Source organism: Rousettus aegyptiacus, unplaced genomic scaffold, assembly GCF_014176215.1.
Source record: "Rousettus aegyptiacus isolate mRouAeg1 unplaced genomic scaffold, mRouAeg1.p scaffold_m13_p_12, whole genome shotgun sequence".
Taxonomy (NCBI): domain Eukaryota; kingdom Metazoa; phylum Chordata; class Mammalia; order Chiroptera; family Pteropodidae; genus Rousettus; species Rousettus aegyptiacus.
In genome coordinates, this window is record NW_023416287.1 from 76,284,684 (window position 1) to 76,307,067 (window position 22,384).

The 22,384-nt window shown below is 55.0% G+C and overlaps 1 protein-coding gene across 10 annotated transcripts in view; it reads left to right on the forward strand.

The window, feature by feature from the left end:
• The window catches only part of CTIF (cap binding complex dependent translation initiation factor), a 249,103-nt gene that overhangs the window by 167,509 nt on the left and 59,210 nt on the right, over positions 1-22,384 (forward strand). The window lies entirely within an intron of this gene.

Here is a 22,384-nt window from a genome sequence, read left to right on the forward strand (position 1 = left end):
TCCCTGACACTTGTTGAGATATGAATTGAGTTTCTAGTCCAGGTAAAACGGTAGCTTGGCAGTCTGAAAGTAGAATTACAGAGCTGGAAGAGACCACCTGCGGGTGTGTCTTAACCGGGATGACCGTGCAATAAGTCCTCTGAACCACAACACTTCTGAGAGAGGGGCTCTGTTCATAGTGACGCCTAGACGCCAGGTGTGAAAGGGCAGACGGTCCCCCTGATCGTGACCACCCGGGTCGTGGTCTGCCGTCACTCCCCAAGAACCGGAGGAAGGAAGCTGCCCACAGGGCTCCATCCCCGCTCTCGTCCCCTCTTCCTGAGGAGCCTGCTCGCTGCAACCTGAGCCCTCGCTGGCCAGCTTGGGCCGCGTCGCTCCAGCTCCAGGCCCCGATCAGGTTCCCATTCCTGGATCACCCACACTCCCCTGGTGACGAATTCCCGCATTACCTGAGGGATTTGCACATCGGGCATGTTCCTCGTGGGCCGGAATGTCCTGGGAGAGGGTGCAGGGTGACGGCAGGGGGAAACCTGTCTGCCACGTACCGCCATGCATGGGGGCGTCAAGGGACAGGATTGGACTTCGGCCTTAGCTTTCGTCCTTTCTCAGAGAAGGGCCCGGATAGGACAAGACTTGTAGACAATGGCTGCCAGCTCCAAGTATCCTAGCCAGAGCCAGTGGTGGACAAACATACAGGACGTGATGTGAGACGGACCCAGGCGGGAAGGGCAGCTGGCCACAGGGGCCGCCCAAAGTCCTGCCTGGGTCCCGCATTTCTTCCAAAGCCCCGTGGTTAGAGCGGCCTTGCCCGCAGTGTCCTGCAGAGCATCCGTCCCAGCAAAAGGGTCTCTGTGGCCCTACCCCCGCCTCTCCATTAGCCACAAAGTGGACTGGGTTAGGACGTCAGGAAGGGAACCTGTTTGGCTGTGCTGAACTCGGTGAAGTTCTCCTTATAATCTCGAGCTAATAACTTCTCGTGGAATTACCGTGTGGAGAGACACAGTATGGCAAACACTAGGACAGGGAAAGACACCGAATTGAAACCCGGGAAATAGCTTTCTCAACCTGATTCATGCCTTCAGCTGGAGCTTGGCCTCTGCAGCTCCTGCTGGGGAGGTGCTTGGCCACTTGACATTCAGCCGTAGACCTTACGATGTTGTGCTACTGGTGATGAGTCAGGGACCTTGGTGAGGGACGTGAGTCACCCCACTCTCCCCAGCCCTGCCACTGGCTCACAAAACAGTCCTGGGTCCCCCCCCAGTCCTCAGAAACCTGCTTATTCCATAGTGCGGCTCAATGATAGATATGTCAATCCTACTAATGCCACCTTGTCTCTGGGGCAGAGGAGAGCTGTCACTCCCACATCCGCCATTTGTGTAGATGGAGCATTTTGGGGCCAGGTATTTAGAAATCTTAATGTCCCCCTTAAGGCTCACTCATCCCCTCTTTACCACATGCAGCCCCAGCTTGCATGTAAGCTGAGGAGGGAGCCCCTTGAAAGGCATAACCAGAGGGCTTGAGCCAGGCCCGCAGGCCTCCTGGGTCGCTATCCAAGGTTCTTTTGGCTCCCGTGGAAGGCAGCCTGGATATGCTAACGTGAGGCTGCCCCCAAGCTCCTTGCAGACCCACTGCTCACAAGGCCCAGAGGAAGCCAACACCACGTGTCTGATTGGGCCTCCTCAGGCCCTGCCCTCCTCTCTGCAGCTCACGAAGTAGCAGGTTAGAGTAGGCTTTCTGGGCAACATAATCCACAGCCACATACCGCCCCAGACTCACGAGGTACAAGGAAAGAGAGCATGGCTCATCAAACCCCACAGGGATGTCGTTTTTCACCTGCTTTCATTTTCCGCAAAACCTGATTCGTACCCCTTTGCTGGCAGACAGTCCTGGACCCAGCCCCTTTTCTCCCTCTAGGGTTCACGCTCAAGCTTCATCCCTCCAGGTCCACGGCCACTGGATCCCCAGGCAGCCCCTGGTTCAATTTGATGGCCTCTGAGATGCCCCTCGGGTGGCCAGGTGTAGCTGCTGCCTCCACGTTCAGGTTCTGAGACCCCGCTGAGTGATGCTGGCTGCAAAGAGGCCAGGGTGTGACGTGTCCTCGGAACACAGCCCCCAGCAGCTGTCCTCGGCCGTTGCTTTCCTCAACGAGCCACTTCTGCTGCCGGAGCTCGTGCAGTGGGAACCGGCAGCATGAGGGGCGAGGGGCAGGCTCTGATATAGTGGACGCTCTTGGCATAACTGTGAGGACTGCCTGCCAAGTTAGGGTGCGGCCCCCATAGAAAGGGAAATGGGGCCAGGGAAGGTCAAAGGACCTTTAACCCTTCCTAGTCAGATTTAGCATTGTCATCTCAAGGAACCCAACAGCATTGTCCTCGTGAGCTGTGGTGATGTCAGAGACCCTGGAGTCTCAGTGGACCCTTGTCACCAATCCCTGGGTTCAAAAAAAGGTCTTCAGTTTTTACATCTGAACTGAGTCTTTTTGCCTTAGACGTGGTCTTTTTCTTAGTATTTTTATAAGTAAAATTCTACTCATCGGGCAGGCATTTCTTAAATGTCTGTCATGTGTCAAGCATGTACATTAAATCAGTTTCTTGAACTTGAATGTGTGTATGAATCACATGGGAATTAACTTAAATGCAGATTCCAATTCTGTAGGTCTTCTTAGAACCTGAGATTCTGCATTTCTGACAAGCTCCCAGGTGATGCTGGTCATGCTGGCCCAGTAACAAGGCTTTGAATGACCGATGGCTTGTAGGTGATGGGTCAGTTTCATAAAGAGGCCAACTGAGGCACATTCTTTTATCAGTGTGATTGTCAGAGGTGGGGATCCAGCCTGGGAATATTAAGTTTCAGCACTGTTTTCTTCAGGCTAGTGGTTCTTAGCCAGCTGTCTGTTAGACTCGTGGGAGGAGGAGCTTCTAGAACATACCAGTGGGGGCCCTACCCCAGACCACTGAATTAGACTTTCCAGGCCTGGGCATCCTTGTTTAAAGAACTCTCCAGGTGGTTCTACAGTGCAGCAGGTTGAGCACCACTGTTAAGAAGATACTCCAGAGATGCCCTGACTAGGCCACCATTGTCATTTAGGAACCAGCTAGCCCTGCCTGTCACCCCATAAGTGAGTCAAGAAACTTATACTAAGTACTGAACTCTGTTGTGCAGTGTGGATGAAGGACTCGGAGCTGATGGGAGAATGCCAAGGCAGGGGCCATCCTGAGACAGTCCCTTCTCCTTGCCCAGCCTCCGTTTGCCCTCTGTGCAGAGAGGAAACTGGTCTGGACCCTCCCAGGGGCTCTTTTTCACGCTCCTCACCATCGTTCTGAGGTTCCTCCCAGAGCACCCGCACTGACCCCAGCGAGCCAGGCGGGAGGCCAGAGCTGCCTCTCCTCTCCCTCTGACCCCGTTTCTCTGTCCTCAGCTCCTCTCCCCACGTTCCTTTCCTTTTTCTTGGCCTCGAATATTTGTTGGAGCAGCTGTCACATGTTTTAGGAAAAGGGCCTCGCTCTCAAATCATACTGCCAGGCTGTACCTGGGGCCAGGCCACCATGTAAAGCTTTGCCACCCCGCCTGCCTCACCCCACCCCTTACCGTCCAGCTCCCGGCTTCTTCATGTCTGCAGAGTCCCACACCCACTCGAGTATGTGGACTGATTACTTCTGACTTCCAGGGGCATGTGGGCTGCCCAGGGCCCCTGGGTTACAGAAGTCACCAGAACTCTGCCTTGATCCTCACCAGAGAATTGTGGTACAGTAACGGGGAGGGGGACGCCAGTTTCACAGCGAGGTGAAGCATGAGCATGCCTCTTTTTATGGGACCTTTGGAATGACAGGAATTGGAGGCCCGAGCCCCCTCCGCCCAGCACGGCCCCGTCACCACCCAGGCCTTCCACTTGGGCTCAGGGAGTGCTCCTTTGGTTGGGTAGTACAAGTTCAAGCCCTCCTCTGTTGAAATGCGTGTGCCCTGTTTAGCCAGGAGGTGTCTGCATCCGAGCTATGCAGAGCAAAGTATTATTAGAGCAGGCATCAGTGTGTCTGTAACTGAACCCAACTCTCCCTAGCAACCGTTGCCAACAACACCTCTAACAGAAGGATGCGATACCTTTTTTTGAAAAAAAAAAAAAAAACAACTCATCTCAACCAAGTTGTAAACACAGCAGGGCTGTTGTGAAAAGACGACTCAAAATCAGAATCTGGCATGTGACCAGACTTCAAAATAAATTGCTCTTTGCTAGAACCTTCTAGAAGACACGGCCTCTGAAAAAATTGACCCCGGGCTAGAGATGGATAAACTCTTCAGAGTTTCTAGCTGGGTCACCGTTAAGCCTTGTGTTTGGGGCTTTTCGATATATAGAAACTCAATCGAGTGGTGACAGGGGTTCATGGGGCGTCTGTGGGGTCTCTGGGAATGATTTTAGCTGTGTTTCAGTACCAGAAGAGGCACTCAAAATTTTCTAATCTGGTTGCTGCTATCAATAAATCAGAATGTAAGACACATCTTCATGTGACACATCTGCCCCCTCTCCTAGTGCCGTGTGTGCCAGCTTGGGTGGAGGACCTGGGCAGTCCTCTAACTCTAGTCATAAGGGGGAACCTGCTTCTCCTGGTTATCCTAAGATGTCAGGAAAGGGAGAGGAAGGACTAACCTTCATTCTTGGAGTTCTAACCAGCCCTAAGTGTGTAAACTCCTCAAGGGCAGGAATCCTGGCTTAGTTACTGATGGTCCCCAGCTCCTGGTAGCATGACTTGTACCTAGTAGGTGCTCAGTAAATGCTTGTGCAAAGGGGCGATGGAGTCCTCAATGTTAGGTACCGGTGCTCCCCGGCGTATGATGGGCTTCTTAACTCTCCTGAGCACTTCCATGTGTGTGAACGTGGGGGGGTCTCTCTCCTAGGTGGGCTACAAGGCAGGAGTCCTTCCCCACATTTATAGGTGAGGAAAGGGACTCAGTGAGACTGCAAGCCCCACCCAAACTCAGGAGACTGAATGGGAGCAGTCAGTCCAGCACCCACGCTCCTGGCTCCCACGTCACCTGAAAATCACACGTAAGGGTCAGAAACTTGGGAAAATCAGGAATCTGCCTCATGAAGCTCTCAGTGGGGATTTCGAAATCCACCCCTCTAGAATAATCTCGTGGCATTTCCAGCAGTCTCTGAGTCTGAGCTTTCTCGGCCAACAGAGGGCCAAGGGTGTCTAAGGAAACACCTCTGCGTCTCCACTTGCTTAATCCAGATGAACCACACAGCTGTTATTCCCAAGGTTTGGCTCTCCCCTTCACACCCGCCACCCCTGCTCACGCCTCTCCCTCACTTCTGCACACCCTCTGCCAAGCCGACGTGCGCTCCAGGCATGTAGACTGATTTTACTGTTGGCCCACGCGGGCCATACCCAGGGGTAGAAGCACATTGTTCTGCTCATTCCGGAGCCCAAGCAAAGCCCTGGGCTGGACCCACCCTGAGCTCTGGCCACCGCTACTGAGAATCAAAAAGGGGGTGAAGCACAGGGCCAGCGGGCAAGGCGGGCAGCTTTCCTGGTGGGCAGACTGAGGAGAGTGATTTCGGAGGCCCACCAAAGTTCTCTTTTTCTAAAAAGTGCTGCTCCACCTGCTGGCTGGCATCTAAGCATCCTGTGAGTCGTCGGTGCCCATACTGACGGTTGCACCCCACAAAGGCCCTGCAGAGCGGACATGCACATTCCCCAAGAGTGGGCACCCGCAGGCTTGCATCACACATCGCGGGAGAGCTTGACCTTCCGCACGGGAGTCTGTGGCGGGCGCGGCTATGGCGATGGAGGAGCCAGGGCCTGGCCGGCAGGCACCAGGAAGAACCCTGAGCCCACCCACCAGAACCAGAGGGCGTGGGAGCCCGGTGCTCCCTTGCCAGACTCGTCGCCCACACTTGCTTTGGCAGGAGCGAATTTTGCCTTGTTTGCTCCACTCCTCACGTCTTTCCCTCGGCGATCACTTACGGAGCATCTGCTGTGTGCCGCTCGCCACCGCGGAGCCTGCCTCTGTGTTGCCTCTGCTCCTCAGCCTGCCGTTCGGTCTTCTCCCAGCTTCTGCGGGTGGGAGGACCGTCTCAAGTCTAGGTGTTTTATTCAAGCGCCCAGCTAGAATGTCTCAAAGTGAGTTTTCAAACCAGCTTTCTCCGACTGTTCAGTTTGGGGGTGCAGGCGTGGAGGTGGAAGCATGCAGGCGTCTGAAAGTGCTACATCTAAGGCCCCCTGTGAAACTTTGGCATGCTCAGTGGGCCAGAGCCAGCTCTTGACTTGAACAGTAAAAAGCATTTTGTTTTTTTAATCTGAAAATAAGCAAAGGAAAAAAAAAGCCATCATTGACTCTCAGTCCATCCCAGAAGGAGCCCAGGAAGCAGCCTGCCAGTTCAGCTTTTCTTTTCCAAAGCTGTGTCCCCTGTGTCTTGGGGGGTGAGGACTGTGTCCTCGTCATCTGCATTCCACCCCAGCGCCAGCACATAGTAGGTATTCGGAAGGCTGGTTCCAAAAGTCTCAGTGCAGCGGGGACCGAGGTGGGCAGAAGCCAGGGCAGCAGAAGGGAATGGAGCGGTGTTCTGTTCCCTCCTGTCTCCGGGCCACCGGAGCATTACCCAGGTCAGGAGTGGTTTCACCATCTCCCGTGTCCCTTGCCAGGCCGTGTCCTCTTCCCTGCGCACCCTCACCCCCCAGCCCGGCTTCATTTTTCCTGCTAAATCCCCTGATAGAACTTGGCTGGGTGCGTCCCTGTCTGAAGCTGCCACACCGAGGCAGGCCTGCAGATAAGTGGGTTATTGGAGAAGGCCAGCTCAGGTGTCCCGGGCCCCAGAGGGTCACCCCTGGCTGGCTGGCAGCTCACCCCCAGCACCTCCTCCTCCCCAGGGCCAGGCCAGCAGGAGACAGCAGATCTTTTCCCGCAGCTCAGCGAGTGGCCGGCCCCCAGCCGCCGGCGGGAATCTGAGCTATGCTAAGCCGCTCCAGATCGGAGCATCGCTGCCCTGCCCGGGCACGGCCAGCCCAGACAGGGCGCCTCTACCTGTCGCGGCCGCCTCTGGAAAGCTGGCACTGCCTAGGCTAATGGAAAAAATCCTCCTGTGGGTTATGTAACTGCTCACCTTTCTGTCCCTGGCTTCCCAGGGAGGCTCCCGGCCACCACAGAGGGAGAGTGGTGGCCCCCAGCCAGGGCGGGGACAGCAGAGGGTCATTTCTTTGAAAGGGCAGAAAATTGTCTTCAGTGATTGCCGAAGGTCCTCGAGGACCCAAGGAGACCGGGGTGTTCCCTACAGATGGTTTTTGGTCTGGGAGGCCTGCCCAAGCCAAGTAGCCTAGCAGAGTGAGGAAGACTCGCCCAGGCAGCTGGGCCCGGAAGGAGGGCTTAAGGAGAGGACGAAGGCTGGTCTTGTTGTTGGTTGGTTTGGTTCGGTTTTTTTTTTGTTTGATTTTATTTTTATCGTGGTAAATATACACAACATAATATTTATCATTTTAACTATGTTTAAGTGCGTGACTCCGTGGCATCCAGCACAACCACCACCACCATCTACGCCCAGAATCCTCTCACTGTCCCAAGCAGAAGCCTCGTAGCCACCAAACAATGACTTCCAATCCCCCAACCCCACTCCACCTTCCACGCCACCTTCCGTCTCTGTGCTCGATGCATACCTCGTGTAAGTAGAATAGTACAATAGTAGTCCTTTTGTATCTGGCACATTTTACTTGGCATATAATCGTTTCGAGGTTCCTCCATGTGGTAGCCTGTGTCAGACTTTCCTTCCTTTTCATGGCTGAATATATCCCATTGCATGGCCGGACCCCGTTTTGTTTATCCATTCAGCCTTCATTGACGGGCACCTGAGTTGTTGCTATCCTTTGGCACTTGTGAATAATGCTGCTATGAACATTCAAATGCAAGTATCTGTTCGAGCCCCTATTTCCAGTCCTTTTGGGTACAGACATAGATAGAAGTGGAATTGCCGAATCGTATGGAAATTCTGTTTAACTTTTTAGGAACTGCCGAACTCTTTTCCAGGTGGGGGAAAATATAATGAACCGAGACCCAAAGAAATGATGCAAGTGAGGGGCAATGGGGGCCCTGCCTTATCTGGAATCAAGGGTCTAAGTGGAGAGTCAGAGAAAATCTGTAAAATGGGGCAAGTCAGAACTCGAGAGGCAGAAAGGTTTAGACTTTATGAAGTAGGACCGGGAGCCATTGTTGGTTCTTGAGCTGTAGCATCCGGAGATTAATTTAAAATCATAGAATAATATAGCCTAAAGGAAGGCTCTACAGATTATCCACCCAGAACATTCATGTTACAGATGGAAACCAGAGACCCAGCGAGGTTAGGAGAAGCCATGTTTCGGGAAGACATGTATGATGGGTTATTTCTTACATTGGAGAACCAGGGGTTTTAGGTGAGCCCAGTTGTCTCTTTTGCAAAGGGAGCACACACTGATGTGAGCCTGCCCCCCAAGGCTCTAAGCTGCGATGGCAGGCCTCATTTCCCCACCCTCCTCTCCAACAGCCTGTTCCCGGCTCCTGGTACATGGAACAGTAAGTAGCATTCCAGCTACCGCCCCCACAATCCGGAGGCTGGAAGCTGGGGTTGCCTACTTCGGGGACAGTGGGCCAGTGTGGGAGGTTGTGTCCCTCTACCTTTGTTCCTCTTCCTTATGCAAGTGCCGCAATGGGCTCTGAGAGCTTCTAGAAGGATAGGTCAGCGGGCATTTTTTAACTGGGGCCCAATGATCAAAGACGAACAGGGTTCCCAGCCAAGGGCGCATGAGCACGTGGCCTGCTGGCAGCCTTCAGGGACAATGAACAGGACTCTGCCCAGCGTGTCCCCGACCTCTGCCACTGGTGCCCACCCCAAGTGTGGTGGGCGCATCTCCCCCTGACTCTTCGCTCACCCACACCTGCCTGCATCGGCTGCGTTCCACATGCCTGGCATGAATGAGAGTGACTTCTTAGGAAGTGCATGAGGTCAGGGCTGGGCAGAGAGGGTTGGAGGAGTGGAAAGAGGATCTAAAGAGCCAGCAAGAATGCCGCTCCTGTCTTGAACTTACTGCTTTCAGGGTGGCTTCCAGGGTCCCGTCTCCCCTAGATAAGTGAATGGAGGTCCTCCAGCTCCTAAGCCCGTGGGCATCCTGTGAACACTCCAAACCCATGCCATGTCCACTTGCTCGTTCCTTCTTACCTGCAGACCTTTCCCTGTTGGATGGCATCTCTGTCTGGGAGAGGCGGTGACACTTGACCATGAAGCAGGGACTAGACTGTGTGACCTCTAGAGGTCAGCGTCCAACCCAGGACTCTTGGAGCAGCCTCAGAATCATCAGTATAAGGAACCTGGCCTCAGAACCCAAAGTTCAGAATCAGGATTCCCCAGGCACCCACAGAGACTCCAAGCCCCACTGCCTCATGCCTGGAGTATGAGTCCTCAGGGAAAAAGAGGCACAGCCCTTTCTGGTCCTATCTCAATCCCAGCTCCAGCTGACAGATTGCCACCTTCACTTAACCTTTTGACAGCCCATCCAGATCCCAGTTCACAGAGGGAGGAAAGTTTTAGGCCACTTTGAAACATGGAGACAGACAAAAGCAGTCCCCTCCCATGACAGCCCTCCAGCCCTTCTCCCTGGGGAAGGCCCTTGCCCTCCACAGTATCACACTCTTGACAGTGCCCAGCTAGGACCATGCATATTACAGAGAAGTCGTATCACTCCTGGATCATTTGCACCCAGACTCATTAAGCAGAGAGGGCCCTCAGGCCACCGTGGCACCGTGTACTGTCCCCACCTCCCGCTGGTGGTGCCAAAGGATGGCTGGGCTCCAGCTCCAGCTTACAGATATCTATCTATAGTTGGAATAAGTGCATTCTGGAGCAGCTGCATGTAAATTGAAGCTCCACATATTAGACTCACACCATTGGCCCCATTAGACAACAGCCATTGCATTACCCTGGGTGGTAGAACAAGTCCGATTAGAGGAATAACATAGAGTTGGAAGCGCAATCGCCTGGAATTCAGCCTGCAGGCCACAGAGGCCTCCTCTTAATGACTTACTGCCATGTGGCATAAGAAATCATCAACACAGCCCAGAGTCTGACACCTACCTTCTAACCCCGGTTCTGGCACCAGTCAGCTGGTGACTTTGGGCAGATCTCAAAGTCTAGCTGCCCTCCACTTACTCTTCCATTAAATGGGGTAGTAACACTTATCTCCTATATCTGCTTACCCCACAGACATAATCATTGTTAAAATCTACTGAAACGCATCTCATGTTTCCTGTGTCCTCTTAAGTCTCCTCCTCCAAGAGGAACTCCAGGATTTCATAAAAGCATGTTTTTCTTTTTGCTCCTGGTGAATCCCCTTGAGGCCCCCACACAGACCTTCCACAAGCCCAGGGGTCCCCAGGGTGTACTAGGACTAGGAGTTTAGGCGCAGCACTCCAGATAGCCCTGGGGTCCAGCCATAAGAAGAGCTCTCATGGGGGCCTAGGGCTGGCATTGAGGCCCCATGGGTGCCCCATGCTAGGCACTGTTAAACCCCAGCGAGCAGGGGTACTGGTCTCTGTCAGGTATTTAGAGACCAAAACCAGCAAAACCAGCTCAACCAGAGAGCAATTTAAGAAAGTCTGTGGTAGGGGCATGCCCTTTAAGTGCCAGCAGCTGGAGAAGGCTTCTTGGAGGAGGTGGCATGAAACAAGAGTCAGGATTTGGGTGGTCAGAGGAAAACAGGAGGAAGAAGCCAAAGCAAAGGCTTGCAGGTGGGCGGGGCCTGGGTGGAGCACAGTTGTGCGGGAGAGCATGGTGAGGCGAGGCAGGTCTTGTCGTGTGCTTACGGCCTGGCCGAGGGTGTGTCAGCAAGCCCCTGTGTGATGCTGCCCAACCAGGCAGTGACCCCAGTAACCACACTGGCTCATTCATCTGCTGGCACTTGCTTTTCACCGTTTTAGGCCAAAGCTGTATTAATCCCAAAGTAAAACGTCTACCTTAAGAGTAGTGAGCTCCTGGCAGCCTCGGGCCCTGGTCAGTCTTGAGCAGGAGACGGAGAGGGCTACCGCGTCTGGGGCCCAGGCCAGCCTGCAGGGAACTGTGGTGCCAGGGCTCCATTGAGGCAGATAGTGTGGGAGACCTTCCCCCCTCCCCTCCCTGGCCAGCTCACTCCCTGTAGAGGGGTAAGGTTCCAGGTGCCCACCTCACATAGCCCGCTTACCCCTCCTTAGAGATCAGCTGCTTCCAAGAGCCGTCTGGAGGTGGGTGTCCACACGCAGGCGTCCACACGGATGCTGTCTTACTGTCCCTCCTCCTGCAGTAGCCATTGAGCCCTGGGGGACCAGCGGCAGGGCCGCTCTTGATGCCAGGGCCAGGCAGGTTCATGAAGCAACCCTCGCGCTTTGACCTCCCCCCACCCCACCCTTCCCCGGCACGTATTTTCTGGTAGGAAAGGAGACAGGATGTCTGAAACCAGCCAGCATCTTGCCTAGCTCCACCCCCTCTGGCCTCAGTGTCCTCACTTGATCTGGGGGGCCAGTCTCCCACTGGGCGATGGGAATCATGGCTCCTCTATGTCTCTCACTGCCCCTCGAATGTCTTGAGCCTGAGAAGGTTGTACAGGGGTCCAGGACGGAGGAGAGCCTGGAACACATTTGGGGGTGGATTAGAAGCACGAAGAGAAGATGGGGAGAGGCTCAGAAGTAGGGGAACCAGAAGCTTAGGTTTGAAAGGTGCGATGTAGGAGGATGTGCCCGGGGTCTGGGTTCTAGCTCCCGCCCTGCCTTTCTCTAATTGGGTGACCTCAGGTAAGTCCGTCCACCTTCTAGTGGTTTCCTTGCCCATAAAGAGTTAGAAGAGGTGATTTCAGTGGTCCCTTCTAGCTCTTCATTTCTAAAACAGACATCCTGGGCATACAGAGGGTGCCTGTTAATTGCGTGCTGCTGCCTGATTGGTCATTGGAGTGACCAGTGAAAAGCAGACTGCATCTCAGACTGCCCCTGCCTCGGGGGAAAGAGGGGGCCTCTGCGGTCCCCACTGTTCCTCCTCACCCTCCTGGCTAGGTCTGCGGAGTCAGCACCCACCTGGTGGGCAGAGCAGCCTGCAGGGGGCACCAGCGCTCAAGGCCAGCCTCCCCTGCCTTCAGGCCCCTCCCAGTCCAACCCAGCATCTTGGTATCCTGGGGGTTGGCCATTGCAGTCAAGGCAGATGGGGGTGACTGTGCCACAACACCACCCTACTGTGTGCATTTCCAGCCCCTCTGGGGCCCAGCCCTGCGTCCAAAAACCTTAGTTGGTGGGTGTCTTTCAGACCTCCAGGGCAGGCCCGCAGTGCTCATTCCCCCAGTCTCTGGTGGGTTCCAGGGAGCTGTCTGGCCAGGAGCGCTACTATCTCCTCCCTTTCCGTCAGCAGTCACTCTGCAGACATTTATTGTGCAACGGCTGTGTGCAGACGCTGACCCTAAGTACCCATTAGACTTTTGCGAAGTGGGTGTTTGTAGTTTCTCCTATACATGGATAAAGAAAGTTCCCGAAAGCTTTAGAAACTCACTCAAAGTCACACAGCCAGTCAGTGACAGAAGCAGAACCCCAGTCCCCGAAGCCGCGTGCCCCTGCCTCCTCAGACCATACCTCTGTTGGCCGGAAGAATATTTGTGTTTGGGGGCAGGGCCGGGTATAAGGTAGATGACAGCTGGCAGAGAAACAAGATAAGAAGATGCCTTTTAGATGACAGTGTTGATCGGAGCCTCCTCCACACAGACTAAACAGTGTCCATGTGATCTCTTCACTGTCATCTTATGACCGAAAGAATCTGGAGACACTTTCCAGACCAGTCTCACTGTGGGCAGGGAGCAGGGGTGACCCTCTCCACCGAGCTGCAGCTAGGAGCCAAGGTGGCTTCTCTGTGGCCGTCCCATCCACTGGTTTCTCACCCATCCCCCTCATGATTCATGAAAAAAAGCAAAAAGAAGACTCGATTCTGTTTGATCTGCTCCCACTCGGTGGCCCTGGGAAGTGGAGGCTGCAGCTCGGGGTTCACGTGGGTTCTGGCGAGTGGGTGCTGCTGGTGCCCTAGGCCTCGGGGCATTGGTGAGGCCCTCTCTGTTTGCAGTCCCTGAGGTCAGGCGGTAGGTCGAGTCCCCTGCAACAGGCCCCAGCAGCGGAAGCCCAGAAGAAACAGATCGTGTCTCAGATGAGGCTTCGCGCCTCCGTCACCTGTCTAGATCAGAGGAAGGGGTGGTAGCATCTTTAACTGGTCCCTTCCTTACTGCCCAGCAAGCCTGAGAGGCCAGGACATCAGGCTGCAAAGTATAAAGGAAAGAGAGAGGGAGAGAGAGAACCCACATGCTGTCTCATTTCTAATGCTTTCTAAATTATTAAGAAGTGGGGACCCTGGGGTGTGAGCCGAGGCAGCTGGTTGCTCAGTCCCGAAGGAGCCCTTCTAAGGTTTCCCTGGCACCCAGCCCAGAGTGCCACCCTGGAGACAGAGCCACGTGGAAAGCCTTCTTCCTGCTGCTGCCACGCTTTTCTGTTTTTTAAACTCCCCCCATACGGCTCGATTTCTCATCAGCCCCTCTGCATTTCGGTGGCTGTGGCTTCATTTCGGAATCGGGTTGAGGAGCCTGGGGAAAGGTCCGACCGGGGTCTGCAGGAAGGCAAGGGCCACTTAGCGCAGCTCACTCCCACAAGCATTGTTGCTGCATGGGCTCGTGGGCATCCGCTCCCTGCGAGCATGGTATGGCCACAGACACCGTGGCTCCTCGGCCTTATCAAAGGGAAGCTCAGAAATATGGTGTTGGCACATCATAGCCTGTTTCTCCGAGCTTCCTCTCCCTCCAGCCCCGACAGAAGAGGCAGCATTCTTGAGAGCTGATTGGAATGAGAGTCCCACAGGAGCAAGATGGCCAGACGCCAGTTCAGTTTGTCTTTATTGAGCACCCTCTGTGTACCTCAGGGATCGGGCTCGAGGGCGGGGAGTGCAAACAGCCTCAGAGGCCCATCTGTCTGTCCTCTCCCTCAACCCCCATCATCCCGCCAATGGCTGGCACAGCTTTCCTGTACTCAGATCAGCCAGTATGTTTTCGGGGACCCCCGTCCCTGCCTCCGTGGCGCTTCTGGCTCTGTGCCCCCTTCCTGGTTGTCTGGCTCCCTATGACCCCAAAGGGCTTGCTTGCAAAATTTTGTTCTCTGGACTTTGTGTGTACCCCGTCTGCTCTACCCTCCCAGCACCTTCTGGCTCTCGCCCCAGCGCCAGCCCCTGTCTGTCCCTGCAAACACAAGTCAGCTGTGTGTGCAGACAAAGCCATGCGTCGCAGTGGGGGCCGGGCCTGCAGAAGGGACATTTCCAGGGAACTCTGGGGGCAGTGGCTGGGAGGGCAGAGGCCGCTGTCTGATAGCAGGGACTTGGCGTCACCGTCTAGGGGACTTGGCTGAGCCCCAGGGGCCAGTGGCTGTGGGTGGTGACTGGGAGAGGCAGCCAGGCTGGAAGAAATCTGCTGTGTGAGAAGTGTAGGAAACAGGCTGGACAGGAGAGATAACGGCCCGTTTTCTGTGTGTCTGTGTGCGTCTGCGTCTGCAGGCGAGGGCGGCTGGAGCCAGGCGGTCTGAGGCCGTATCTAGCGAGATTTTTGTTCTGGGTTGTGAAAGTGACCTATGGAGCCAGCGGCCGGGTTCAGGGCCTGGGAGAGAAGACATGCGGCTCGGCCCTCCCCGCCCCCTTATGTTCCCCTCAGTGTTCCTCTTCCCCTCCCCCCTCCCGAAGAGTAGGAAACGGCAGGGGCGGGCCAGAGGGAGCATTCTTCATGCCCCGCGAATAGTTAAAGGTCTGAGTTTCAGTCCCGATGGTATCACTCATTTGACCTATGAACTTGGATACATCCCCTGATATTTCTGGCTCTCAGTCTCACTGGCTGTAAAATGGGGATTATTTATATCTGCCCTCGTATTGCACAGAGTGATTGGAAGCACCTTATGGAATAAAGAGGTGAAAATAGTTTGTAAACTGTCAAGTGCCACATGAACGTAAGGAGTCGTAAGGATTCGTAAGGATTAAAACTGCTTTGTGTCTGCAGGGGTTGCTGAATAGGACCTGGGTTAGAGGAACCTGTTGGGGTGGTTGGGGTTTGGGCGGGGATGGCGGGGAGGGGTACCAGTGGTAGGTTATAAGCCCCACCAAGAGTGGGCCCTGCAGGAACTTGGCCCTGGGGCGAGAAGGGAGGCTTCAGAGGCTCTCTGCGGTGGGAGTGTTGGTCACAGTTTGCTGACTCAAGTAGAAGATGTCTGGGTGGAGAACTGGAGCAGGGCACGTACTTCTCAGGGGAATCGGAGAGAGGCGTGAGCCCCTCACCCTTCGGGGCTTGGGGCGCTTGCTTTGCCGGGAGGACAAAGTCCAACAGATCGCAGAGGGATGAGAGGGGAGCTTCGGTTTCCTTTCCTAACCTCCACTGCCCGAGGAAGCCAGGTCACCCTGTCCCCCCACCTCCTCCCCATTCTGACCTAGAAATCAACGGTCTCTGGTGTGGAAAGTGCAGGAAGGAGCTTGCAGGGTGACAGGACAGCTAGGCTGAGAGAAGCTGAGCTATTTAAAGTGTGCGGTGCCCCGGGGGCATGAACGCCACCCACCCCCAAGGTGCTCTCCACATTCAGCTTTCCCTCCTTGGCCCGGATTGCATGCCCTGGGCCACAGGGCAGGTGCAAGGGGATCTGGGAAGCTGCAGCTCCTGGGGCTGGCATGGGAGGGTGGCTCAGCCTCCCCTCCAGCTTGGGTTCCCTCCTCTGAGCCTCCAGGCTGAGTTGGCGGGGCCACACGGACTCCTTGGCTCCCTGTGCCTTGTAAATAGGGCTGGGGATGCGTGGGGAACTTCGAGGAGGAATGCCCGGCACCTGTAGCCCAGGACAACTGCCGCCCTCTCCCTCCACTAGCCACATGCCACCAGCCTCCGGGAACCAGAGCCAGCTGGGGGCAGGACTGGAAGGTGGGGGAGCTTTGCCTGGCAGGCCCTTCTCCCTGTCCCAGCCTGCCTTTTCAGCACACCCCAGATTACAAAGGGTTTTCTTCTTCCACCCCAATTAGCATTTTCCTGCCCTGTGTCCTAACCCACCGGTGAGTGATGCAGCCCCTCCACTCCTCTCCGCTCAGGGCCGGTGCCTCGGCCTGGAAGAGCAACTGCAAGGCAAGCCCGTTAGACACACAGGCCCCGCACGTGGGACCAGCCGAGAGTGCCTAATCGGAGTGGATTCGAGCGCCAGCCTCGAACCGAAGCTGGTCTACACGGCACACTGCACCAGCGCGGTTTATGTATGGCGTGGTTTGAACAGTTGCCGACCGCCCTGTCTGGGAAGGACCGGCCGTCATCCTGAGACTGCATCCTTCCTACTATCTTGGCATTACATTGTCCTTTCTTTTATGAAATGATGGGTGAATGCTTTTTAAAAAACATTCTTACCAAAATAAAACATTGGCAACCCTCAAACTTTACAGGTCCAAGAAATCCTGGCACCCAGGCCCAGGGCCCTGGTGGATGGCCAGAATCACACAGGGCGCCTGCCTGGCCCGGGAACCGAGGATCCCAGGCCTGCAAGGCATCGGGTGGGAAAAATTGATGAGTGAGTGGGGTACAGCCCGGGATGCTGGGACAAGGTACTCCCCAAGCTGGGGCTGCATGTCTCAGCCTGACACAAACTTATGGCTTCGCACCTTGGGTTTCCAGCCCAGCCCACCTGCTCTCTTCTCTCCCCTGGAGATGTCCTTATGCATGCTGGGAATTCGGTGTCCCAGCTGCCCACCCCAGGCCGCTCCTGTCACTGCAGACCCGGGGAAGCCCAGAGAAGCTGCACAGGCTGCCTTCCGTGGCGCATAGCACATTGCCCCCTGCCGTCGTGAATGCCGACCTCAGTGACCTCGTCAGCACACGCTCCTACCAGCCTTCCATGCTCTCTCTCTCCCTCTCTCTCTCCCTCTCTCACATGCCCCCTCTATCCATCTCACGTCACCCCATGTGCATGCTGGTCGATGGGCTTTTCCACATAGAGATTCGTTCATTCGTTAGCTGAGAACCTGTTGCGTGCCAAGCAGCGTGCCAGTGGGAAAATGGAAAAACCCCTCTATGGGGTTTCTCTTACTGTGACGTCGCTGCAAACCTGGGTGCTGAGTGCTGAAACAGAGCACGTGCAGACCGCCTGGGAACCCGAGGGAGGAGGCCCTCGCCTGGGGAACGTCAGAGGCTGTGGCTCAGGGAAAGGGACACAAGACATGGGGCTCAGTGACTGGGCCGGCGGGCGCCAAATGAAAACGCAGGGGAGCGTGTTCCAGGCAAACGGTTGAACGCGGCCAAGGCAAGAAGCAGGAAAGAAAAGTGTGCGGAGGAAAAGGTGAAGTTACCGGAGGGAAGCGTGCACTGGGGACAGAGGAGGGGCAGAGCGGGGCCTGGCAGGTGCGGAGGGACCCTGTTTGCCCTCCCAAGGCCTTTGGGGTGCCCTCGAAGGTCTGTAAGGACGGAGGCGATGTCTCCTGACTGGCATTTTAAACCTCCCTCTGCATCTGGGCGGAGGAGCGTGGGACGAGGACTTCACGAGGAGTAAGATGCGCGTTTGGGGAGCCTCCTGCAGAAGCCAGGACAGGTCTAGTTTGGAGCCTCCACTCAGGCGATGGCAGAGGGGCCCGAGGGTCAGAGTGGTATCCGGGTCGAGTCTGGGCGACCAGTGAATGTCAGAAGCGAGAAGGGGGGTCTTGGCAGATTTCCAGCCCGGGTGCCCTCTGTGTCGGGACCCCTTCGTGAGTCGTGTCAACACTGTGAGTGCAGGATGCTTGGCAGAGTGAACAGTGTCTCACATACTCGCTCAGGGAAAGCCACACTGTCATCCTCCCTCTCAGAATGTGTCGCCTCCGGTATCTCCCCATGGTTCCTGACAAGCACACCCTAAAGATTTTCCACACTGGGTGATTTTGCCTTTGGTCCCTTGCTTCTGATAAAATCAGACAAGGGTGATTTTCTCTTTTCTTTCTTTCCTTTTCCCTCATTCCTTCCCTTTCTCCCTCTTTCCTTCCTTCTTCTCTCCTTAGGAGTGCATGTTTCTCACTCTTATAGGCTGCAGACCTAAACTCGGCTATGGTGGCTTTAAGTGACCAGGAAATTAGAAAAATAATATATAGAAACTGGACCTGGGATGCCCTTTCATTAAGGTCTGGGCAGCCTTGGTTCGCCATGAAGCGCCCCACTGCTGCCCACACTCCCGGGGAGCTCCCGGTCCCTCCAGGCTGGCGGACAATTTCCTCCCTGCACACGTCCGCCGTCCTGCAGAAACCCGTCCACCTGCAGATAGCTCACGTTTCCTCCAAAATGGATGAGGAGCCTGGCCCCACTTCAAGACCATCAGGGAGAGCAAACGGCTTCCACGCCTGGGGGAAAGAATTTGGGGGATTCTTAGGAGACCGACCGCCTGGCAGTCAGAACCTAGCTGTGGCCTTGGCTTGACTGCGAACTAGCTGTAACTTCAGTGTCAGCAGCAGCAGCTGCTGCTTCTGTTTACCAAGTCTCTACTGTGTGCCTTGACCACACCTGGGAGCTCTGGAAATGCCAGTGCCCAGGCTACACCCAGACCAATCAAATCACCAGTTCTGGAGGCAGGACCTGGGCACCAGCATTGTCCAAAGCCTCCCAGGTAAGTGGAACATGCAGTCGAATTTGAGGACCACGGCCCCAGGCATTCCACTTAGGATGGTCCCTGGGTTAAGATCATTGTCACAGCAACCCTGCTAGGTTTAATGAATGAGGCTGTTGAGGCTCGAAGAGTTTGAATAACTTCGTGATCCTTGAGGTCTGCCTTATTCCAAAGCCTGTAACTCTTCCCCCTTTGGAGGGAGTTATCCTGGTATTTGGAGGGGGCTGCCAGCTGAAGGTCTGTTTTCAGCTGCTCTCCCAAGGAAGAACTGACCCCTGGTACTGGGACTGGCAGGCTATCTGCCTGTTTAAAGCTAAGCATCAATCCGAAGTTACTTTTTGGGCCTCCTAGGCCCAGCAGTGAGCAGTATGAGAGCGTGGGTGGACTCAGGAGCTACGTTCCCGCCTAGGTTCAAATCCTAGCTCCAACACTTACAGGCTGTGCGACTTTAGACAAGTGACCTAATCTTTCTGTGTCTCCACGTCCTCATCCGCATGATGGGGACAATTGGTGATTAAATGAGATGCCACGTGTAAGGATTTAAAGCAGTGCCTGGCACGTAGTCAACACTCAGTAATTCCCAGATGCGCTGAGAATTCCTGGTGTCATTGTGCGTTTGTCCAGTGCTGAGCAGAAACTAGATGGCGCATGGCCCCGAATCCGTGAGAGGTGCCATCCTAAGTCAGTGTGTCTCCTTTGGTCTCTCCTGCCCTTACCTAGGAGGCCAGAATTCCTGGGGCATGGAGTCCAAGCTCGGAACTCTGAAGGGAGAGGAAGGACCCCAACCTAGCTGTCTTCCAACCCAGGAGACCTTCCTCCTCTCTCCACCATGACCATCGCTACCCTTTTCTCCTAGGCAGCCGGCGACTCTATAAAAGCCTTCTGCTTGGGGGCAGGGGATGGATGGCTTGCATGACCTCTAGAGCCTCCCCTCCCCGCACTGCACTAAATCTCACTCGCCTCACTGAGTCTGTGTCCTGCTGGGGTCCACAGCCAGTCCATATGGTTCAGCCAGCAGCTTGGGAGGGGGCCCTGTGGATGGGACATTGTTTCGGTCGCCAGACCACTGAGGCAGGGGCAGGGCCAGGGTCTGCACAACAGCAGTGCCTTTCACTGGCTCTCAGGGAACAGCTGCGACAGGGTGGGCAGGAGACAGATGACTGAGATCCACCCCTGGTCCTTACTGTTTGTGAGGAATGGGCAGAGGAGGGGGCCCAGCAGGACAGAGTGCGGCCACAATAGTTCACATCTTATGCATGGATAGGAAAAGGGAGAGAGGAAGGAAGGGAGGGAACCTGTTTCTCTCAGAAGTACACAAGGCACCAAGGGCTTTTCTCCAGTTATCTGTCTGCAGGTTGGGTTTACACGCAGGGCTGTGTAGCCCAGCTGTAGGCCTTAGCTGCCTCCACTCCGGGGGCTTAAATCCAGCTGCCCCCAATCCAGGTGCTGCAGCGAGGGACCATGATAAGCTCCAGCTCTCGGTCTGCTGTGTCTCCTCTCCTGGTTGAGTTTTCCCTCCTGTGGAAGAAAGAAGGGGCGGGAGAGAGAGAAAGAGAGAGATTGTGTTACCATGGTCTGCATTCCACCTCCCAGACCTTGTGCATCTGGCTGCACTGTCTGCTTTTCTTCCAAAGGACGTTTGCAGTTTAGATTAAGGGCTCCCGGCTATAAACGTTATTTTCTCTGCCCTCACCCCGACTCCCCCCGCAGTGCTCCCACATGCCACACAGCTTCCCTGTGCCCTGGAGGGGACCGGCGGAGCAGAAAGGGTGGGAGAGCGAAGGCCTGGGAGGCCTGGCAGCCCTGCGCCTTTGGATCTCTGTCCTTATCACCTCTCCTGAGGGCGAGGATCTCAGGAGGAGAGGGTGGAGCCAGACACTTCCACCCTTGAAATGCTGCCCTAGGGGAGCAACTCTTATGACCTGGAGTGCAAGGTCCCCCTTCGCAAAGTATCCAAGTGATAGCTCCCAAAGAGGACAAGAGATGGATGGCTAACATCTGACCTTTAAGTGGGAGGGGGAGAAACCTAAACTTTTTGTTTTTGTCCCTTTTCAGGAAGATGGTAGGAAAGGACCAGGGCACCCCAGCTTGGGGACAGAGCCTCACTCTGAGGACCTCCTCTATAAACCCCCGAGGAGGGGTGGGCACCACCACCATACCCAAGACTCAGGATGCTGAGTTCTAGGTCCCACTCTACCCCATACTCTTAAGGGGACTCTGAGTGAGCTGTGTCCTCCTTGGCCTCAGTTTCTCAGCCATAAATAAATTGTCTGAAGCACCTGAGGCTCCCTAGGGCTGTCTGTCTTGCGACCAGGTTCCTCCCATTGCCTTGAGCATCCCAGGTCCACACCTGGAGCATTTTCCCCACCTGTCAGCATACCTGCCCTTAGGTGGCTGTGTTGCCCAGAAGAACTCAGGGAGCTGAAGGAGGTCAGGGAGAAGTGGGAATGGCCAGAAACAGCAACAGCCTTTGTAGACAAGACTCCTAAGTGTGGCAGAGGCAGAGATGTGACTACAGCAGGGACAAGATGGAGACCTCACTGCCATCAACGTATAAATATAATTCAGGGGCGTCCCATGTTCGTGGAGCCAGAGACTCAATATTGTTAAGATGTCAGTTCTTCCCAAATTGATGTCTAGGTTCAACAGTCTCGATCAAAATCCCAGGAGGCTTTTTTGTAGAAACTGGCACGCTGACTCTAAAATATATTTGGAATCACAAAGGACAAGGACCTAGAATATCCACAGGGGTCTTGAAAAAGAAGAACGAAGTTGGAGGTATAAATCAGGGGCTGCTCTTTGCTGTCAGGAGGTTATGGCTCTACTGGGAAGACTAGACTTTTATCCTGAGACCCACGGGAATGTGGGCAGTGGTTGAGCATAGATGCCACAGCCTGACCCCTGGGCTGAGAGTGTCAGCTTCGCCACATCCAAGCTTGTGGCCTTAGGCAGGATACTTTTAAGCTCTGCGGCCTGGGCTTCTCCTCTGTAAAGTGGAGGTAATCACGGTGCCCCTGCCCGGGGCTGTCGGAGGGATTAAATGAGGTTATCTGCTGATAAGGTACATTCCACCAACGGGACACCTGAGATCAGTCTTGTTGCTTGGGTTGGGTTAGAACTAATCTGTTGGGGAAAATAAGACATGTAGACCAGTATCTAGTGAGGACCATGTGACTGGGACACTCGCTAATGCCCCAAGGGGTTCAGAGGGCGGGAAAGTCTTCAGCTGGGCAGGCAGCCGACTGTGCCGTTAAGAACTGGATGTAGTTCACATGTATGAAACACTTTCAGTGCCCATGGCGATCTACTAGATGTCAGGGAGGGGACAGAAATGGAATGAGGACAAATCCTGCCCCCAGGGTCTCGTCGTCCCATGGAAGAGGTGCCGCTTGAAGGATAACTGCCTTTCTCAGAGGATGAAGCACTGAGGGCTGTGAGTCCGCCCCTCCTTTTCTAAGACCCAGAGAGCAGAAGCAGCTTGCCCAAGGGCGCTTGGCTGAGAGTTAAACAGAGAGGAAGTTTCAAGCAGATGGAGAGTGTGAATGGAGAACCTATGGCAGGAAACTTCAAAAGTGTGGCTTGGGGCTTTAGGAGAAGACTGCTTCTGGAGCTCTGAGTTCGAGGTGGGTGTTGTGGGTAGGGGATGACCAGCGAGCTTGAGTCACCAAGGGGCAGGCAGCCAAGTCCAACAGGACACCCCTCGGAGCCCTTTGGCCCGGGTCCAGCCCAGCCACCTCCTCCCCACCTCCGGGGT